The following is a 22,442-nucleotide window of genomic DNA, read 5'->3' on the forward strand; positions in this document are numbered from 1 at the left end:
ATCTAAATCGTCGGGTGCATCAGCCGGCGCATCAATTGGACGACGTTATCGTAAACATAGAGCGTACATATACGCCCGATCGGCGTTCGGATTCGATCGACCATTCGAATAATAATTACGAAGCAGTCGACCTCTTCGGTCTTCGAAGCGGGCGGGGGAAGAGAGAGAGGGAGAGAGAGGGAGAGAGAGAGAGAGAGAGAGAGAGAGAGAGAGAGAGAGAGAAGAGAGGAGGGGATAAGTCGTCGATTCAGGACGAAAACGATCAAGTTCCGTGCGCGCATAAGGAAAAGGGTGAAAAGAGAGACGAGAGACGGAGCGAAAGACAGAAAGATAGGAAGGAGGGAAGAGAGGAAGAAGAGAGGGATGAAAAGAAGGGCGGGAGGATAACTGATGAAGAGAGAGAAAGAGGGAGAAAAGAGAGCTTATGGACCTTACCTACCTATTGCCCGGGGCTGGTAATGAATTCGTCTAATGGGTCGTAAAGAATGCGATCTTATGGAGCGAAGAGGATAAAATAAAACATCGCCGGAGAGGCTACCGATTCTCGAACGGCCCTTAAACTAACCCTCGTCTTAAAGAAACGAGCTCTCATTCCTCCCAACAGTATTTAAACGCTACCGTCGATACACACATCTTCGCATCGATAAAGACTGTTGTAATGTAAGGAGGACTCTCGTCATCGATGATGAGCGAAATCTTGTGATGGAGCAACATCGATACAGATACATACAAAATGGCAATATTGCCTCAATCCTACAGTTAAGACAGTGAAAATGTATACATTCATATTCATAATAGCATTTCCGGTATTGCATTAAACGGGTATTCGTAGATATGAGATGAAAAATGTAGAGATCTCCTAAGAGCTTACTATATAAAATTATCATGACAACACCACTATCAGGAGTCCGTTGACGATATCGAAATCGGTAATTCTTCGGCGATTGGCCCGCCGATGAACTCGCGCAGGTCCTCTTTCTTCCTCTTTCGCCGGGGTCTGGATTCATTCTTCTTCCTTTTACCGATATCCTCGACCATTCCTGCGCGATCTCCCTCTCCGCTCGCCATCTCATCCTCGTAGCACAATCCGCGACCGCGTAAGCGCAGTTCGTCTTGAACACGTCTCGACGTTTCTGTTCTTTATGTGCACCACGCCAAGAGCTATGGGGATCCCTAGTTACTATCTATACCGTCGGTGTGACTTCTCTTTCCCTCACTCTTTCCCGCCGTGTTCACAAGTACCATCGCCGTTGCCGATTCCCATGTTCCCTTTCCGCCACCGATGGGTATATATGGGTACCGGATATCCATCGAAGTCCAACGAAGTCCCCTCCTCCGTTCCTTTACCCGTTCTCTGCCTCGGCACACTCCCCCCCCACACACGCGCGCGCGCACGCGCACCACACACACACACACACACACACACACACACACACACACACACACACACACACACATACATAGAGACACATAGATACGCGTGCTTATGTACACACATATACGTAGATATACGCATGCTCTCTTTCTTTCTCTCCACAGTAGTCGACGGTCCCTCCCTGAGCATTCGCGATGTTCGAAAGCGAGAGCAGAGGCATTAGAGAGCCACCAAAAACCAGGAGAGATCCGGCGATAGCCCAAGATTTGTAGCGGTCGCGACCGGCCGATAACCAGCGCGCTGGTTGTCCGTGTGCGAAGGACTATTCGTTCCATACCCACTTCATGCCCGGCCACGTCGATGACATCGAGGCTTAATCCTCGCCTAGTGGTCATCCTATAATACGTAGTTATGTCGCAATCGACGACTATCTGCAACCGCTCGTGCGCCCAGTTCGAATTTCCAGCCCTGACCCTTAAGAACGTAAAAAAAAAAATAGGAGGCACAGAAAATACTGGAAAACAAAATTATGTATTTTTTTTTTTATATATTTCATTCTACTTTTCTGTTGTTTGCTTATTTTTGTTCTAGCTTTGAATAACTACTTTTACTAGAATTATCATTTAACGCGTGAAATAAATTCAAATCAATTTTTCTAAAATATTTAATATAAAAAATAAATACAATATTCCTCCAATAGGAATATCGTGTTACATGTGATGAAAATTTATAAGGGAATTACGGAAGTTGTCTTCGACTGTGTCTCGATATCGAGCAACGCGTCGAAATTCGCCACACCGATACCACAAAATTCACGGAAGGCACTGGCCGCCGATCCGATTTCAAGGATGGCGGAGGGAAGAAGACCCAGGTGTTTTTTCGACGGGTACGTCCTTCGAGGTGGCTGCGCGCAAGGATTTTAATCCTGTTACTACGTGACTCCGGCGGCGGATGATGAAGATGTCAGTTGGCCGAGAGCGCGTGGGAGAGCCAGCTGGATATGCCGCGCCTGGCCGGTGGGTGTTCGCACTCTCGTCGTTCTCGTGCGTTCTGTGCACCAAGTTTCTACCCGTCTTCTCATTCCTTCTTCTTCCCTGTCCTCCGCCCGCTGTCTTTTATCTCTCTCTCTCTCTCTCTCTCTCTCTCTCTCTCTCTCTCTCTCTCTCTCTCTCTCTCTCTCTCTCTCTCTCTCTCTCTCTCTCTCTCTCTCTCTCTCTCTCCTATCCCTTCATTTCTATCTCTCGGCTCTCTGCCTTTTTTGTTTCTCCGTTCCCCCCTCATCTCGTTCCAATTTAGTTTCGTAAGATACGCGCGATCTGTACATCTACTTTACGACGGTCGCACGTGCATACTAAGAGGGCCCCCGCAAAAAGAAGTTGCGCTTAAGGGTAAGGCGCGCCTGATCAGGTAAGCTACTATCTGAGTAAGACGCGACTGCCTCGTTACATTTGTTCTTCACTTTACACAAGCCCCGTGTACCGTGAACAACAGGCTTAAGTTCATGTCGCAATAATAAAAATTCCGCAACGACGCACACACCGCGGAATCGTGCGTGGCATTTGCATTTCAGATTAGCGAACTTTATGTCGCCCGTTGCTGCGGTTGCCTCTTCGTCATATATACAGAATACGAGTCGCGATCGATCGACTGATTTGACCGAAAATTTCGCCAGAAAAGCTCCCGCTTGTTGCTCCTGAGTGAAATAAAATTGCGGAGCTCAGCACGCCGTGCACAAGGCCAATCTCGATTTGTCCACAACGTGGCGAAGTACGAATGTTACAGATCGAAAGAAATTTATGATTAAACAAAATATGAAATATTGTACATCATTTTCTGAAAATAAAAAGAAAACGTAATGGAGCCGGACTGAGTCTTTTGTTTGGGGCACACGATAAAATCGTCTTCGAATTATTGCGTGAAAAAAAAATCGATCAAAAAAAAAAAATTACGAAGATTTTGTGAGCAGTGATTAACGATGCTTTACATTTTACGCCTGTCGGTGCGTCGCCTCGTCAGATATTCGGGTTAACATAACATCGTAAAATACCTCGACGTAAGCATAGCAACACCACACGACGAGCACTTTGCGCGATATCCGCGCGTGAGGTACGCGCTTTCTACATCAACCGTCAGATCGAAAATCGCGGCGGGATTGCTGTAAATAAATAGCTGGCTGACGACCTCACAACTCCTCTTCGTTAAACATTTGCGTTGGCACTGGCGCAGAATTCATCGCGAATGCCTCGTCGAACCTGTAAGAATCGTGATAAAATAAACGATGCGTGTAACAAGAAATGTAACACTATAATTTCCAATTACTATACATTACGAAATTATATTATACAATCATTAAAAAAAATCTATTGTATTAATTTCACTATTTTGCCGTACTTTCCTATTTATTGAAAAATTTTATTTATCATAACGGATATAAACTCAATATAGCGGATACAATAAAAGCATATAAAATTGAACATAACTCAATTGTTAGGAATATTCTTCCTTGCTGACAATATTTTTAAACAGTTATGTATTCATAAGCCTTGCTAATATAATACAGAACACTGTAATATAAATAAAAGTTCATGTGCAGCATATAATAAACACGAATATAATAAACACGAGGAACAAATGTATGCGCGCATGTATATCGCATAAGATTACTACTGTGTGCAACTGAAACTCGCGATCCCGTGGAAAGGACGTAAACTTTACCTTTCGTGACATTCGTAAGAATATCCGCGATAAAATTTGCCGAGTGTATTAATTGCGGAGATATAATCTATATTCGAATACCTGGTTCACACGGCGCGCGACTGAAAACCCCCTTAAAACCTGATCTGAAATTATTAAAGTGGTACATTAACTCTTATCTAAAAAAAAACACCAGAGAACTGGATCTAAGACAGTTCGCGGCGTGTGCGGAGGTGGGCGATAAATACATCTCGAAAATCTTTTCGTGCCCTTACCTAACTGCATACAAATGCGCATAAAGTAGAGAGCTCGCGCAATCGATGACTCGTGCTAACGATCTCTTTTCGAGGAAAGGGGAAAACGGGTGGTCAAGATCCAACGGCGTCACGCACGCGGAGGAAGAGAGAGAGAGAGAGAGAGAGAGAGAGAGAGAGAGAACCAAGTGGAAACGGGACTGGTTAAACAAAGATGTCATTGCCATCAAATGAATGAAACGAGATCCGCCATTCGTTGCCGACGATCGGGGCCGCCCTGGCAAGCGTATATCATTTGACTCATCTTTCTTCTTCTCATTTTCTCCCTATCCTTTCTCTCTCTCTCTCTCCTTCTCTAAATTCATAACAGATCTGATTCGAAAAGTACGCAAGGGCAAACTATTATCTTCCGGCGTGGCTCCTGCGCATCGTTGAGATCGCGGTACGTCAAAACTGGTGCAATCTTACCGCGAAGGTCGTCGCGAACGCGACGACCTCATTATAAGAGACTGTTCGTCGGCAGAGTCGAACAGCGGGGATGACGGGGGGAGGGGGGGGTTAGAAGGGGGCGGGCAAAGGGGCGAGAATCTGTCAGGGCTGCCGCACTCGGGCACAGATTTACAAGGCTGACGCTGTTTTACGATCCCACAAAGTGCCGCTCGCTCGCTGAGCACCCGCGCATTACACACAGACACAGACACACGCACACAGACACACGCACACACACGTATGTTTTGCTCGCATGTGCACGTGTAGGTACCAGCACGCGCGCGCGCGCGAGTACAGATGCACGAAGGGCACGTTCGCGACCGCGGTTTGTACGAGTGCAGGCTTATAAACACGTCATTCTATCGCCTCGCCAATTCTCTCTCTCTATTATTCAGAACTTCGCGATATATCAGCGCCGCTTCGCGTCTAATAAGATTTGACCACGAATTATCGATTTTGTCGGGCGATTTGCTTCACGGTTTTCCCCTCCCTCGTCACTGATACGCGATCATGCAAAAATGTATGGACGCACTCACATACAACTGAATTATAATCTAGTATCTTCTTCCTGGTTTATAGCATTCTCCAGATCGTGAAGCGGAGGAATCTGGAGAACACGTTGCATATCGGCCTGTAAACATCAGGCCTGTTGCAATCGAAATTATAGATAGGCAGTGTCATACTCGAACTCGTGTACGAATTATTCACGAGACAGAATTACGCCGGCTCGTTGTAAACAGTAATTTATATTTTGCGAAAATAGATTTCGTGACGCTGTTTGTGAAATGCAAGTTACGATCCGACGTAATAAATCGCGAGCGTTTAAACGACATATTTTGCGATTATTCGCAAATTCGTACGTCCATTGCGAATTGCGTATTGGCAAATTATTTATTTTATTATATGGACGTAGCTAAATGATAAGCCGAACATCCATTATAATGAGCCCGTTACCTGGCTCGCCTTTGACGTCAAATTTTTCACGAATTATCTTCCGCCGTAGTCATCGTGACAAATAACACGGTTGATCGCGAAAGAGCCGCATGATTTACGGCCTGGGAGCACAGCGGCAATCTTTGTAGTCATCTGAAATAACATCTCGAAAGCAGCTTCTGATTACCGAGCATGTTTTATCGAGTTCCCTACTTACGAACTTAGACGATAAGCTAATGTCGAGTCTAACGACCACTTACGCATATCAAATAATTCTCTTTTACGAATCAAATATGCTCATTTCCAAAATGAGTAAAACCGCGGAGATCAATGTCCTTCGCAATGTCCTCTCAGTCTTGTTGTTTTTTTCCTTTACATCAGAGTCCATATAAAATTAATCTTTACAATATATTATAAGTATGTTACGTACTTTGCGCAATAAATAATATTCCTTTTATTTATAAGGTACGCTTCTCTCCGGAGACCTTCATTCGCGCTTAAGCCGAACGAACAAAATTGAGGCTCGTTTAGAGATGTACATCTCGACGCACTTAATTCACGGATTTGCTCACCGCACACATCCAGTTTTCGCGAGAGTAATGCTTAACGAACGTGTCCGATGACAAGTGGAAGCCGAGATAGCGCGGGAAAGCGCCGCAAATTGTAAATGTAAATTACTTCCGGCTAACATCTATACCTCCCCCCTTTTTTCTTACCATGAAGTATATCCCCGAAGAGCAATGTTCACACGGTCAGAAGTTATCAATCCTCGGGAGGCATGCTGCGATTTTTGCACGCACGGCCGTCCCTCGAAGGAATATAGAGCTGGCTTTGTGGATTCGTTATCAAGAGAAGGAGACAGAGGTCCCTATCGAGCCCGCAGGTGTCAGGACGGTGTTTTATTGCGGTGTAATCGAGCCGACGGAGAGACGCCGGAAATGGTCGTAGATAGTCGACGGCACAGGAAGCAGTTATGGGACCTCACACGACGCGACTGTCGAATATCTGCCATGGTTTTCTATTAAGTTGACAACGTTACGCTATAAAATCTCAAATGTCGTATTTCACGACGATGGTTAATGTGTTTTTTTTTTTTTCAGTTTCAATGACAAATGGCAATATAATCGTGTCTCCCGAGTAGGCAAGAAACTCATTACGTAATATATGAATAAAGAAATACCAAAACGTAATTAATAGTTTACAAGAAATATATTTTTGCATAAAGAAGATGAAATTGAAGAAATAATTCTGACTTCTCAACATCCACGAGGGGATATAAAAAAATATAAATTTAAATATGTGTTTACGTCTCGTGAATAAATAAAACAGTATTTCATATTTATGACCATGTGTTATTCCTATAAAATCTATGAAGCTGATGTTTATACAATTTACCTTACGCACGACTAGTAACGATTCTCACAGACAAGAAAATCAAGTCACAGAGAAAACGGACATCCATCCGACGCGCCTAAGTTATTACTCGATAACTTGTTTATACGCATACCAATGTGAGGCGAGGGGCGCGCGTGCGGGTACCGCACTTTACTTTAATCGATACACGCGCACACGCTCGATATTAATCCGATCGATTAAATCAATTACGGGAAACGTTACTGGATTTAGTGCTAGACCGAACGCCCGACGGGACAAGTTGCTCGAATAAATTAACTGGATATAATCGTCGGACCGTTAGCCGTAGGCGTATAAATAATATCGACAATATTCTCTCTTCTACAAGCGCCATATGATAAAGCGCGCGTCCTCCGTGGCATTAGGACTTTGTGTGCACCATATGTATAATTTCGAATATTCCAGCGAACTTCGTAACGCGAACGTTTAGCGCGAGGCAATTAACATTGGTAGAGACTAACGAACACCTGATGTCTTTACATTCCAATATTTAATAGTAGATAAGGATATAATCGAATATAATATCTATGCTCTTCGTATTCGAAATATCTCATTTAAATTTCTCATGATATTTTACATATCTAACTGACATATTTCATCCCTAAAGAGTATAATTTATAAAACATATTTATGAAAAAGATCTACTTTTATGTTCATTATCTTGTCATGTCATTATCTTAAATAATGTTTTGGAAAATCGCAGCTCGTGTTTTTAAATTAAAATTTTTTATTATTTTTATTTTTTCATTACCTTTTTATTATTTATTTTTTTTCATTTTATTATTTCTTTTTATTTCAATATATTTAAAAAATTATTACAATATATTTAAAAAATTTTAAATATTATATAATAGTTTCTCTTTCAAGCAAATTTTATATGTCTAAAGTTTGCAGCTAGAATTTAGCGGCAATAGAAAAATTAAGATGTCCTATATTATAATTTTGATAAAGATTTCATATTTTAGCGATAACTTTAGCAATCGCGAATTTTATATCTATATCGAATAATTATATGATTTTGTAATGCATGAAAAGAATGATCTAATCATATCAAGAAGACTAAAAAGGAAAAACAGAGAAACGGACATTCTGTCGAGTCAGCAACTGACTGGAGAGACGCGATAGCATAACAGGAGCGATTCTATATGAGCAAGAGAGAGAAAGAGAAAGAGAACGAAGAAGGCTACTATTTCGCAGTTTCTTATAAATATTCATTCCCCCTTGCCGATGAATCAGGGAGCCCCATCCTCGCACTCCAGGCGGTAAGTCGCGTTAAGAGCGCTAACGAGCGACCCCTCCAACTGAGCAAGAGAGAGAGAGAGAGAGAGAGAGAGAGAGAGAGAGAGAGAGAGAGAGAGAGAGAGTTTCGCTTTTCTCACTCTTCTTAACTCTCATTGCCGCCGCTGAAGAGAGAAAGAAGCAATGAGAGTACGATGGAAAGAGAAAGAGAAACGACGGAGGGAATAAGATGGTCCTCCCGCGCCTCCTCCTCGAGCAATTCCGCGCGACGCGCTGAGTTGTGCGAATTTGTTTAATTAGAAGTTAGGCCGGCGATACATTAGCAATGTAAATACCCCCTTCACCTTCTTCCCTTCCTCTTCCACCATCGCCACCACCACCACCACCACCACCACCACCACCACCACCACCACCACCATCATCACCGTCTTCCTCATCTTGCCCTCAACTCGTCCGCCGATCTCCTTCTTTGTCGACTGCGAGACCGACAATCTCACTCACCCCCGGCGAAGGCGAGTCGGCGTTTCGTCTGCTGCCGCGGACATACCCGTGATTTAACGTTTCTGTTTTGACTCCGCTCTACGTTGGTTCCGCGTACGTTAGTGTGTACGCGCGTAGCAACGTCGAGAGCAACGGGCGCAGTCGCGAATGGTATAGCTACGTACGGAACCGTTATTATAATAATGATTTATGACGTTTATATCGTCTTAGTGATATAAATTCAAAGTTTGTTGCGACCGACGGCGCCCCGACACCGGTATACCAGATATACACGTATACACGTGCAGGTATATGTCCGGCTCTACGTTCCACGAGAATACCTGTGCGTGTGTGTAGTCCCTCGTATGTAACGCCTCGTACGTGCCGAAGCGCGGCCGGCAATTGAAGGCTCTGGAGGATCCGAGCTCGAATGTGTTAGAAACTTGGATGCTGAGCGTACGATAGCCCGTACAACAAACCGTAGTCGACACGATATATGGTCGAGAACGAACAATGGACAAGAATGTTCGCTTAATTCCATGAAACTGTCGAAACTTCGGGAAATTAATTTTATCAAATATGATTTTGGAAAAATTATTAATCTCATTTTCTTACCTAAAACTTTATTGCGTATAACTCGAACTATCGTACATACATATATATTACAACAATTACACGTGTAATCTATTCTATTTTGCAATCTGTGAAAGTAAATATATTTTTATATTTAAGTACGTCATATTCCTTTTTTTTTTTTCATTTTCTAACCATTCTTTTAGCCTTCGAAATATCGCCAAGTTCATCCGATTTCTAGTTTTTACCTATAAAAATAAAAATAATTTATTAATTAGCCAGGCTATTAGTCGGATCTAGTCTAACTTAAGCTCCTGCTAAATTGAGAGCCGCGAGGCCATGGATGTGCGGAAGGAGTAGGCATCATTCCGGCCCCGAGCGTCATCTAATTATGTTTTACGCGAGACAGTGTAATAACTTCCAAGGCTGCCTCCGTTTCTTGCTAGCCAACGTGGCGGGCTCATACACGCGATGAGATTTTCCTCGGCGATTCGAAGGCGAAGCAAAGTGCCGCGGCATAGCTCTCGGAGGCGAGCCACTTTTTGCAAAAGAGTCTATCCGCAAAGAACAACAGTAACGTCCACGGCGACCAATTTCCTTTTTCCGATGTCTCATTCGGAAGAAAATATCCCGCGGCATAACTAAGACCACGCGCTCGCAGCGTGAAAGCTTCCCGTTAAACTAATCGTCGTTTTTGCAATAAAACTCACAGTAAAACTCAATCGACTATATCGGAGACAAATTTCATTTATTCCAACGCCTCGGATCTTCGCCTCCTTTTTTTGCATTATATACATCGAGAGACACGCATTTGCTCTAGAGTATCTCGTAAATAGTATGTCTACCAGGAACGTACTATCATACGTATATTATTATAAGAAGTCACTCATCTTTACCGGATTATTACGGATTAAAGATTCGAGAAAGAGAGTGACAAAAGTCATGGCATGTGTGAACTTTCTCAGGATTAAGTATACATTATAGCCGCGGAGGGGCAAGTTTGTAAACGAGCGCGATTAAGCATGCGCGAAGATAATTTGGAAAAAAGCTAAGAGCACGAAGCGTGAACATGTTAGCTGTTGTGACGGGACACGTCGTGCTGCAGCAGCCACCAATTATGCTAAACACCCTTCCTATCCTAAAGCAGGAATATCCTTATGTCGAAAGTGGTTTCCTGTGTCTGGAAACTGGTTCTCAAAGTTACAACTCGATATTCGAGCTCTTTCAAACATATCTCGATATCCTTTCTTATCCTCATAAAATCAAGATATCTAATTATGGTTAATTGCTGCACTACTGCGAACTGAGCTCATCATCGGAATAATTGCGCATTGCGCAATACAGAATATAAAAAACGGCATAATTATGCGATATAGACTTTTTTGTATAATCTCTCTTTTATCCTCTTAATATATACTTTATATCAATAACAATAATTTTATATCGTAATATTACGTATCTATGTATACAAATTAATTCAATAATTACAATAAATAAAAATATATTCTAAAATGTTAAAAAATTCTAAAATAAAAAGAGAAAAAAAAAGGATCCGTAATGTAATGATAAAGTTATAATAACGAATTGTTTCAATCTCGTAAAGTATTAATCTCGTTACCTCGACATGTGTGATGAATCTTTTGCGCGTCTGATTGTCTCGTCGATTCAGACACGTTCCATGATGAACAAGTCCCGTCGTAAAATCGACGATTATGTCGAAATATTGCAGACTCGACATGCGGTGGCTGCGCTGCCATGGAACGGGATATCTGCACGCGCGTCATCGCGAGACAGGACATTAAGGAACATTAATATTTTGGCCGGCGGAGCACATTGGCGACTGCCCAAATGTCCTGACGGCGCCTCGGCGCTGATCAGGTGCCGGCAGATTACGGAGGGCGACGCAATCATCCGTGCGTCGACTGTCGATGTTGCGTCTATTACGCCGGAGGAAGGACGTGCGGCGCGAAAGAAAACTAATCGCGGTGCAGGAAGAGTCGAAAAAGGGGACGAAGAGATCGACCGCGGCGGCGGCGGCGGCACGACGGAACGACGACGTGGTGTCGGCGGCGAACGCGGCAAGTCCTCCCCTCATTGGTTCGCCCGAGATTAACACTCATAACTCATTCGGGACACGGAGTCGTGCGTCACTCCTAGCTATGCTATAATTGCCGACATAAATCAATCGCCCGATGAGATCATAAACCCGGGGCGATACAGTGCGCCAACAGATCCATATAACGCCAAGTGCAGGGCTGCATGTTAAATGTCAATTGATGTCGGCCTGACGTATCGGATTATACTGCAAATGCCGCTGCGAGATGACGCGATGAACAGTCGCAAAATTCGACGTCGACATTTCTAAAACCACGCCTTCGTCGGCGCGGTCCTAATTTTTAAATATAACGCCGCCACTTTCAGACGCTCCTGAAATAAAACGTTGGCGAGTCTTTTCTTTTTTATACGCGATACCGACGCGTTCCTACAGATACGCGCGAAGCACGATTTAAAGCGCGCGTCCCGCACGCTGCATCGAAATTTTATTCGTTTAACAGCATTTTACTCCTTTTCTCGGTCGCTTATTTCATCGCGCGTGTCGTTTGCAGAGTATCTTAACGCCGACGCTAACCGCTCATCACGCGTCCTCATATTTCACCTAATGCACCGTCATCTTCCATTCGCCGGGCTTGCACCTCGCCATCAACAAACTCGGTCGGCCGTTATTATCGTAAAAAGCCAATACGCACCTACGCTACGTACACAACGACGAGGCGAAGGTGAAAGAGATCTTACTCGACGCGCGATTCAACGAAGCGATGCAGGTAAATAACTCCTGTACATTACGCCGGCCGCTCAATGGGAGATGATTGGCCCAATTACAGGCAGCGTAGCAGAAAATGAGGGCTTCTCTACATGGTTCCACACACCCGAGGATACTACCGCTATCAGCCGCCATTGGCGGAGGTGACTCTCTCGCCGGTCTCCTCGAATACGAGTCCCTCGCGATCGAATCCTGATGGGGTCGTCCAGGTTCGCCTTAGATGACCAAGCGATGATTGCTCACGTCACTTCCCCGTTTACCGATAAGATCGCACCTTATGAGTCAAACTCACCCACCGATCCTCGCACTCTCTCTCTCTCTCTCTCTCTCTCTCTCTCTCTCTCTCTCTCTCTCTCCTCTCCCTCTCTTTTTTCTCTTTTTCTCCAACCATCTCTTTCGCTCTCCCTCGTCATCTTTCTCCAGGTTCCAGACTTGTATCCGCGCGGGAACATGTGCCGATCGCGCAGCCTCCAGGGAATTCAATAACTGTAGATCATCTCGATCACGAGTTAACGCCGTGCCGCGCGCGCACAGTCATTTTACGAGCGCCTCGATATCTCTCGTATATATGTATATATATATATATATATATATACGGGCAAGGGCCCCTTCATCTCTCCCAGGTGAAACGAACGATCGCTCATTCCCCGCTGATTGGGATTCCGAAAATTACGATGCCGTGCCGCGATCATCTCTTAAGATCTCCTCGCGGAATCCCATCGTAAAGGTCGAAGAAAAGTGCCGAGATTAAGCGTGACAAATGTACACGGTGGGCGATTACGTTGTTTAACGAAGCCCTGGCGTGGCAGAGGAGGCTCGTTGAGAAAAAGACTCGTCGATGTATCAATAACGTTGTACATTGGATCACGTAGATAATATTTAATGGCACCGACTCGATACAATGTTGCTTTCGAGACAGCGAACTTTCTACTTGCTATATTAATTAATTCCTCACCAATTCAGTTTCTTACTTCGATACTATATGTTGAATTGCAAAATAGCGATAATAATGAACGAAATACAATGTTTAATTAAGGAACGCTTATGCTAGACATTACTTATCTCCATACAGTCTAACATTTGGCGATAGTTGTTCGTTTATAGTAGAAATAAATTTCAGACTCCAATATAGTTTAATCCTTTATTGTTAAATATTTTACTTAGTCAGAGATTCACGCATTTGTTATAGAATAAAGACGGTCTAGTTTAGATAAATCGTATTACCAGGCGATATTATTTATTCGCCGCAATATAACTGATATATTAATAATATAAATGTTCCCCAGTTCCCACACGGTTGAAATTACCAATATTAGGATCGGTTTCATTTCCTGTATGTATAATCACGTAAATCAAATACATTATACCACGTTGGTTCAATATGGGAGAGTCTAGATGCGAAATGAGTTAGCATTTCGTTATTCGTCTCTCCTCCATATCTCACCTCGCATTCGTTCGGTGTACCTTCGATCCTAGAATAGCGTAGCTATATGCGCGCGGCGACGGTAGCGGCGGCGGCGGCGGCGGCGGCGGCGGCGGTGGCGGTGGTGGCGGTTGCGTGGCCCGTTCGCGAGGTCTAAATATTGAGACGGTGTTTATTTAGCGGGGAGATATATGATATGACGCGGACAATATAATGCATTGTATTCAAATACGGGAGCTCGGGAATCGTGACCGGGAGCAACCGCGGCAAGGAGCAGTCTCTCCACCATCACCATCACCTGCGGCACCACCACCATCATCGTTGGCCATCGCCGGCGTCGTCGCCGTCAAGCCCCGTCCCGACCTCCTACCCCACCCATATAAATAATATGGTCCCGCGGTCGAATTCTTTTCGGGATTAGACTCGCGGCCGCGGAACAAACGCGGCCAGCAGCCCCGTCGTTGTCGTCTTTTCCTTTTCTCCCCTTCTTCCTCCTCTTCCTTCTCCTTCTCGTCGAATTGCAAGGGTGCGCACTTACGTATGTACCACGCTTGCAAAGCGAGCAAGCGTGCCGGAACCGTATATACGGTAGGTAATGGCAAGCAGAAGAGTGGGGGAAGGGGGGAGGGGGGAGGGGGACGTACCTGTGCGACTACGTACCTGCGTGACAGAGAGTCCGCGCGTACGTTACCGGTTATCTGCGATCCATATCAAATGCGACCGAGGTCCTTCCACTGCGTTCCACGTAGCGCGCAGTACGTAGTCCTCCTTCGATGTCCTCCGTTCCCTCCGCCGCCGGTATCTCGCCGTCTCCCCTGCAACAGGATAGAAATCCTTTCGTTCGAGTCTCCTTCTACTACGACCTTCTCGCATAATGTATCCACAAGCGGATCCTTTTTCAATCGGTACTCGGTGCTCTACACTTGAACTACACAGGAAAATTCTCGTATGGCGCATCGCCAAAGTCCCAATTTTAAAGAACGTCATGAACAAATCATGATATTTGTCTTCTGCTGAAGAGTTGATTTAAAACTGATGGCACAAAATTATGTAACTTTTTATATTTTTAAATTTAAAAATTTTTTTTATAAGATAGTCTTGTGAAAATTATATGGATATTTTAAGTGTTTGATATTAGTGTTTCTCTGTTAAATACTAATACGTTTTATTTTTTAAATTACAATTTTCTTGTTTTATTGATAAACAGATGATGCACGCCATTGCTATTGACAATTTGAGAAAGATGTTGAAGTGTATTTAAAATGCACTCCCTTACTTCCTTCGATGCAAGCACAAAACGTTTAGGAATGACGTCACAATCGAAACGCCGCTATCTACGATCCGAAGATGACGTCCAGGGATGGACGTCGGTGGTCTTTCTAAGCGATTGGGTGGGCTGCATTACGACTCGCACGCATACACACGCATACACGTGCATTACGATCAGTATGCGCGGGCACACGGCGACGAAGATGACGAGGTCTTCCGTGATGACGACGTGCGTCGCGTGGCCCGCCTTGTCTCCTCTCATTTTCGAGTTCCCGGCGGATAAATATGTAATGTCCGTTTCCTGATTCATCGGTGTGCGTGTTATTACTGGACGCTTCTCGGAGGTCGGCGTGACAAACAATCTACCGGATGTCATAAACTCGGATGATTATTAATGCCATCTTGCATCAGTCAAATTTTATAAGCCACGTTTCTTTTACGCCTGACGTCTGAAAGTACCATTCTATTGATACGTGCAAATTCCATTGTTTTTTCTAATAATAAAATAGCCAAGTGCCATATTACACTTTTCAGTAAATACATATCTTGAATTGTCGGAAGAATTTTATCAAAAATATTACGTTTGCAGTATTATAAATAAATGCTGATATAACGGCGAAACCGCAACGATTATTTGCAGACTTGGAACACTGCACTCATTAAATGCAGAAGCGCTGTAGATAAGCTCGTAGATAAGACCGATCGATCGGTGACATCCCGTCTATGCTTCGCGTCTTCTCGAAAAATTCTGAAATCTACCGAGTGCTCAGTCGCAGCGGCAACTTCTCGGCCACTCATCCTCGTAAGTTTCTGGAGGTGACGGGTGGCCGTAAGAGGAAGATGGCGTCCGACAAGACGTAATATCGTTCCCATCGTCGACTCACTCACAGCGTCGTCCATCCCGCATCGTTCTCCGCCGCTGGCTCTCCCGCTGGTCCCCTTCCGCCACCTCATATATCCTTTGTTTCTCGATACTTTCGTCGAGCAGTTTGTTATTGCCCGATGTAGACTAGATACGTGCGCGAAGCGGACCGGACGAGTCGGGGCGAGTAAGCAGCAAGAGAGAAATGAACGAGAGGATGAACGAGGGATAAACGCGGAAGATTAGGCGGCGAAGAGAGGAGAAGCGCGAGAAAAGCGGAACACAGAAAGAACGGTGAGTGTACTGACACAAGCCGGTAGCTACCGAGCTGCTCAAACTAACAAACTCGAACTATATCTCGAACTCGAGGGAGCGCGAACGCGGGGGATGACGAGACGAGGGCTTCGGGGTGGCGCGAGGCGCGCGGGGCTGGCATGGTAGAATGAGAGAAACGGAGAATTCAGGACAAAGTTTCGTCATTGCGAAATGACACGAGTGGTCTTTATAGCGGCAACGCCGGCTGAGAGAGACGCCTCCGCCCTGTCGGCGTCCTCCTCTTTCTTTCCCTGTGTATTGACAAAAGTGTCGGTCGGCTTCTCCGCCTCTCGTAGTTTCGTCGCGCCATTCCCCGATATTACCGCCCCGTCGTCGAGGCCCTCGGCGCGGGGGTAGGAGGAGGGTGATTGCGACGAAATCATTGCGAGGAATAGAAGAGGTGCCGCAGTTGGGAAACTCATAAGACGTAAAACCGCCTTACCGACGTAGAAGGCGACAACGGCGGCGACTGCGAAGGAGGACGTCAGCAGCTCCTCTAATCGAGAAGGGGGAGGAAAAAAGAGGGTGGAAGAACGGAGCGTCGTCGCGCCCCGCGACGACTGCCGCGTCGGAGAAATTCCCGGACGAATCGCGGGAATTATCACCTTGCCATCGCAAGGATCTACGCCGATCGATGTCTATTTATTTCCTACGCGCTTCGAATCAACGAGACAAAGTTTCCGCTTCGCGATTACCGAATCGATACCGAAAATTTTTGGATAAATGGATTATTAATTGCTTTGGCTTGGCATACAAAGCATTGCAATAAATTGAAATACTAATTTCTTTATATTAATAAAAACATGTTTTGAACTTATGTGTGTATGTAGATATATGCGCATGTCATTCCTTTCTGATAAATCTGCCCCGATTTTATTTGCATCTATACATACGCAATTGGCGGGTAACGTTTTTAATGAAATCTCCACATGGATTCTTCGGTCTGCATTCGTATAGCACATTAAATGTTAAATGTAGCCATTTAGCTTCTAACGCACGATAACGTCGAGTGTAATCTTTGTATTAGGAAAATAAAATTCGGGATCAAACGGCCGCGTTAAAACGTTGAGTGCGATGGTTAAATACGGCACGCGGTTACGGAGACTACTTTATCTCTGAAATTTTGCACTTACTAAAACAAATTGCGCGCTAATGTCTGCGAGCACTCAGCGGCAGAATTGGATCAATTAATATCGTTAACTCGCAACGCACTTCAGCGGCTTCCCGTCCCGGCGATGATAACGATAAGAAGGGAACGAAGCGCGGTAGGGACAGAGCGACGGTGTCGGCAGCGGCTTCGCCAAAAAGAGCACAAGCGTCCAATCGCAATCTATCAGAAGAGACTAGTGACACTTTCGATCGGGTGTCAGCCAACTTCTCTCCCATCACTTTGACGCTCATCTGCTGCGCCCGCGCCCCGTCTCGTCTCGCCACGGGCCTCCTCGTCCCTCGGGTCCGTGGAGTCTGCGCTAGTCAACTCTACGATGATAAAGCAAATAGATAATGTCCGAACTTTAATTAAAACCGGACGGCTGAGTGACATATTTGATTACCCGAGAATTTAATTAATCGCCTCGCGGACCTACCCCGACGCGACAGGGACGCATGAGAGCGGAGGGAGGAGGAGTTATCCGATAAGTCGCGGATTTGTATTGCAAAATTATCATCTCGCTGTTCTCTTTTTCCCCCCCCCTCTTTTTTTCGTTCCCGCGTTCATTCTCGCTCCTGGAACGGGTCGGCACGACTAATGAGAGGCTAATTAGTCGTGTGAAATTATTCGCATTCACGGCTACGATAAGCACCAACACTCGCGCACACGTACACATACGACTGTCCAGCCCACTGAAAATAGCATTTCGTTTCCTTTACTTCCTCGCGTCCCGTTTTCCCACCCTTTCGATCGGGCACGAGAAGCTACTTCAAGCACGATTATCATTTTTATTGTCATTCCCCGCGCTGTCGGCGCGGAAGAGCCGAGCTGCCGAGCACGTTGTTGACAACGGCAGTTACTTTATATTTAATTAATAGCTGATGCTCCGGACTGGTACCAAGGCTGAACTTTTATCCGAGAAACGAACTCTGCACATAAAACGCTAAGGTACGAAAGAGAAGTAAAGAAGTAAAAAAATGGCGAAGATAATTACTGTCTCGCATTCGATGATACGTAGTACGTGATAAAGCGAATTTTTAATAACGCTATCAGACATGTTCGCTTATACCTCAGTTGGTAGGTAATTAAAAACGCATAACGCGTGGTGAAAGTTGCCTCACCTCGCTTTTTACATCTTCGATTGCTCCCGCTTACGCGAATTTTTCGTTCGTGAAACAGCAGAATAGTATTTCTACACTCTAGCATGTAATGAGACTAATGAAAATATTCTTCGTCCAAATATTCGCGATGTAACTATAATAATGGACATTTCCCTTAAAATAGACGCTTTATTTCATATATTTCCGGAAGATTAAAATAATATCTAGATTAATATCATTTCTGCTTTTATAGCGACACGTGGAAAAGGAAAGTCCACATCCGGCTGCGTGCGCGATGGTGATCATGAATTTTATGGCTCACTGTCGATTTCACGCGAGGAAATCTCAAGGTTACAGGGGATCGTTCCGGTAAGGTCACGCGTGCTGTATCCCGCCGTAGATCCAAAGAGTCATTGCCGCGCGCACGCGTGAGTGACTCACGGGCGTGCATGGAGCCGCTATATAAAGCTTCCGGATACTGTGCGAGGCCCTTCGGCGGGTCGTTAAAGGAGAAAAAGCTACGTTCACGTGTCTAATAGATTTCGCGGCGTTATTATTTCATTGCGCATGCAGCACGAGAGCTGGCCAATAATGTCTAGCCTTTAGTTCCCCTGAATCGACTGGGCGAATGGTCATCGAACGAATTGGATTGCGCAGATTCCGGCAGCTTTTCTATATTCTGTCTGCCTGTGCGAGACCACCTGTCTCGAGAGCTTCCTCCTTCGCCGTACGGATTAGGAGATTACACGCCCCATGGAGCATCGATGCGTGTCTACTGCATTTAATTGCGAAATATTAGCGTTGCGATGCTTCAATTCATAGGATCTTTTTTATAATTCAAGAATTTTGTATTCGTATATTTCGATGTTACGTAAAAAGAGAATTAGAAATAAATTGTATCGAGATTGTAAAATGTTTTTTATATATAAAGTATAATCGGAGATTACGTTTGAAGATTACGCTTTTTCCTTCTTGAATCTGAACTGCTTCCAAATTCTTTGCAAATCGATTCGGCTTTTTTATCCAATTCATTTTTTTAAGTAATTTCCATTCCCCATGAGAGAACGAGAACATATTTTAACATATCTTTTTCTTACGCATACACGCACAATGCTACCGCGCCGCCTTAGTTCGACATAGACAAATTGACGCATTATTCGCATCGGATGCCCGGAGGCTCGCGGCAAAGTGATCAGCTGGATCCCTAAATTAACGCGGATCTGCGTATCCATCGGGCGCCGTCAAAGCGAATCGTGGTGCTGGGATCGTTAGCCGCGGCACGACACGCCGGTGATTTACATTAATGATTCACCGGACAGGTAGGAAGAAAGCGAGAGGGTTACGAGGCGTCGTTTCACATGGCGCATATTACGTACCCCGAGGAAAAAGGATGCCGTGTGAGAGCTCCCGCGAGAGCGCGGCCAAGTCGGTCGGCTAATCACGTAAAATAATTACGTTTTGTTTTGGCGGCGGTGGCGGTTGCGGTGGCTGCTGCGGCGGCGGCTATACGATGGTGGCCGCGGTCTCTGATGGACATCGGCCCGTCACGCGAGGCATGTCTACGCTCACGTGCGCACGTTAAGACGCACGTCGAGAATCGGAAGGAGAGGACGAACGAAGGCGATTGAGAACGCAGGAGAGAAAGGGTTGCGCAAAAAGAGCCGGAGACCAGGGAGGGAAGACACCGAGGTATCGTACGCGCGCGGAGTGTCGGTGATGGGACGGCGAAGGAAGCTGAAAAAGGCGAGCTCTCTCTGGCTGTGGAGTTCTTGCGGCGAGCCACACAAGAAGAAGCGGAGGTAAATCCCCATCAACGCTCGTCACGCCGGCTCAAAATACCGGCGCTCGCAATATTCATGACCGTATCGTCCACAGGCGAGACGGCCACGCAGAAGAACGTGCGTCTCAAAGATTCACTCGTTCTCATGATACGCGACAAAGAGATACATATGTTATGATACATTTTTTTTTTTTTGAAGCAATACTATACGATACATCGCAAGTAAACTTATGTAGGTGCTACTTTCCCCGATGTTGACAAAACTCACGAAAGCTCTGATTCACCGTCATAGATTAGTGGAAGCTAGTCAATGTTGGCAGATTCAGTTTGAAAGCGTAGTGATTGTTAAATCCATAATCTCGAGCAACAATCGCAGCGGAGTCCTGCGCGCTTTGTGACCTCGTTTACGATCCCGAGTTCGCGCGCGTCGATCGGTCGAAGAAAGGAGAGAGGGCGGGAAAGAAGAAGGTGATAGACGCACGAGCAAGAATCAGACACGGGACAGAAGAAGACGAAGAAGGAGAAGGATCGCCGTCAGGCTTTCAGCGCCGGGCTTCGCCAGGGCGTGCTGATCGTAAATATCGCGTGGCGCATCAGATATTTCGGAGGGAGCGACCGAGAGTTATGGCGGCCAGTCGACCAGACGAAGCACACAGAGTCATAGGTAGGGGGAAGGAGAAAGATACGGTGGGAATGAGCAGAGGCAGAGGAGAGAAGCAGAGAGAGAAAGAGAGAGAAAGAGAGAAAGAGAGATCTACTCTAGCGTAGTACGGCGGTAAGACCGATGGCGGGAAGGAGAGAAAGAGACACGTGGGACGAAGAAGGACGATGGCAGCTTCGGTATAGCATAACTTCAGGTATATCCAGTGCCAGTAAATTATACGCAAAGTGTACGCGGGGGCCCTCTCCACCCCGCCCCGGAGCGGCATCGACCCCTCCTCCCCCGTTTCAGTCTCCATCCTTTTCGTCCTTCTCCATCTCCTCCCCGCCACTTCCCACCCTCGACACCCCAGAGGCCGCGCCTGCCTCACGTACATCATTATGATTGATCGCTTCACCTTACTTTGTAATTAAAACTAGTTGCCATTGTGCCCAGCTCCGTGTGCTCGTTCGCCCGCTTCGCGTCTCTCTTTCCCACCCTCTCACTCCCCCCCCCCCCTCTCTCTCTCTCTCTCTCTCTGTCTGTCTGTCTCTGTCTATCTCTGTCTATCTCGCTCTCGTTCACATTTACATACACAGCGGCGAACCAGGAGCAACGGTGGCAGTGTGCACCCACCACCAGCTATCGTGCAACCAGTCAGCCAGCCAGCCAGTCAACCAGCCAGCCAGCCAGCCAGCCAGCCAGAGCAACGACAGCAGCGAACCAGCAACGACGTCGGTCCTTCGTCGTCACAAGGAACAGAAGCGGGAACGGGGAACGTTGCATCGCTTGCTGCCACGACGACACCGCGAGACTAACAGTTATCGTGGAGCGGACCCCCACCGTCGAGATCCACAACGATCCTGTCGCTCTCCCTTTTCCTCTCTGCCGCTTCAGCACCGGAGCATGATAGCTCGCCGCGCGTTCCCGAGTCCTCTCCGCTTACCCCTGTCATCTACCCTACCCTTCTTCCCCTTCCCCCCTCAACCCGGACCAAGTCACCACCGCCACAATCCGGTGAGCGCACCCCTGTCTCTTCCCGGGAGCCATGCGTCATAGTTATCTATGCTTTTTGCAACGGAGACTGATTTAGAGCCGTCTAAGGACCCCGGCCCTACGAAAATTAAATAATTGCTAATTTATGACGTGGATCGAGCCACTCGCACCCCGAGACACCGGCACAGGCTCGTCCCGCGTGTACGACGCGGCGCGTGATTCCTTGAGCAAGTAGAGTTTTTCAGTTTCTAGAAAACAAATGCGAAAGGGATACGTTCAACAAATAGGAAGAATAGGGTGCAAAAAGAGTGAATTCGATCTTTCTCGGATTTAATTGTCTCGAGCAATTAGTCGAGAGGCTGCAGCAGAGGCACGCGACTCTCTTCCGCAATTAGACTTGAAAATGTTGGAAAAAGTTTTGTCTCTCTTGATGTTTGATATTAAAAGACACAGCGAATAAAACACTTCGGCAAATCTTCAAGAACCGCAAGATTTCGAGAGAATGATTTCCCTTTTTATTCTTCGAAAATAATAAAAACAATAATATTCTATGCCGTTTAAAATTTTTAATGGCTTTTATGTAAAGATTCCAGCTCGTGCTGGATTCACGAAGAAGTATTAAGTATTTAAATTTGC

At 45.7% G+C, this 22,442-nt stretch overlaps 1 long non-coding RNA gene across 1 annotated transcript in view; it reads right to left on the bottom strand.

Annotated features, from left to right (window-relative positions):
• Positions 1-1,820: 1,820 nt before the first annotated feature.
• LOC148935079 (uncharacterized) overlaps positions 1,821-22,442 on the bottom strand; it is a 58,535-nt gene continuing 37,913 nt past the window's right edge. The window contains exons 2-3 of the long non-coding RNA XR_016140733.1: positions 14,355-14,509; positions 1,821-3,627 (exon numbers count right to left, since the gene is read on the bottom strand). This is a non-coding gene — a long non-coding RNA (uncharacterized LOC148935079). The remainder of the gene's footprint in view (positions 3,628-14,354; positions 14,510-22,442) is intronic.

The sequence above is a fragment of the Pogonomyrmex barbatus genome, unplaced genomic scaffold, assembly GCF_055798465.1.
Source record: "Pogonomyrmex barbatus isolate J1 unplaced genomic scaffold, ASM5579846v1 scaffold6, whole genome shotgun sequence".
Classification (NCBI taxonomy): domain Eukaryota; kingdom Metazoa; phylum Arthropoda; class Insecta; order Hymenoptera; family Formicidae; genus Pogonomyrmex; species Pogonomyrmex barbatus.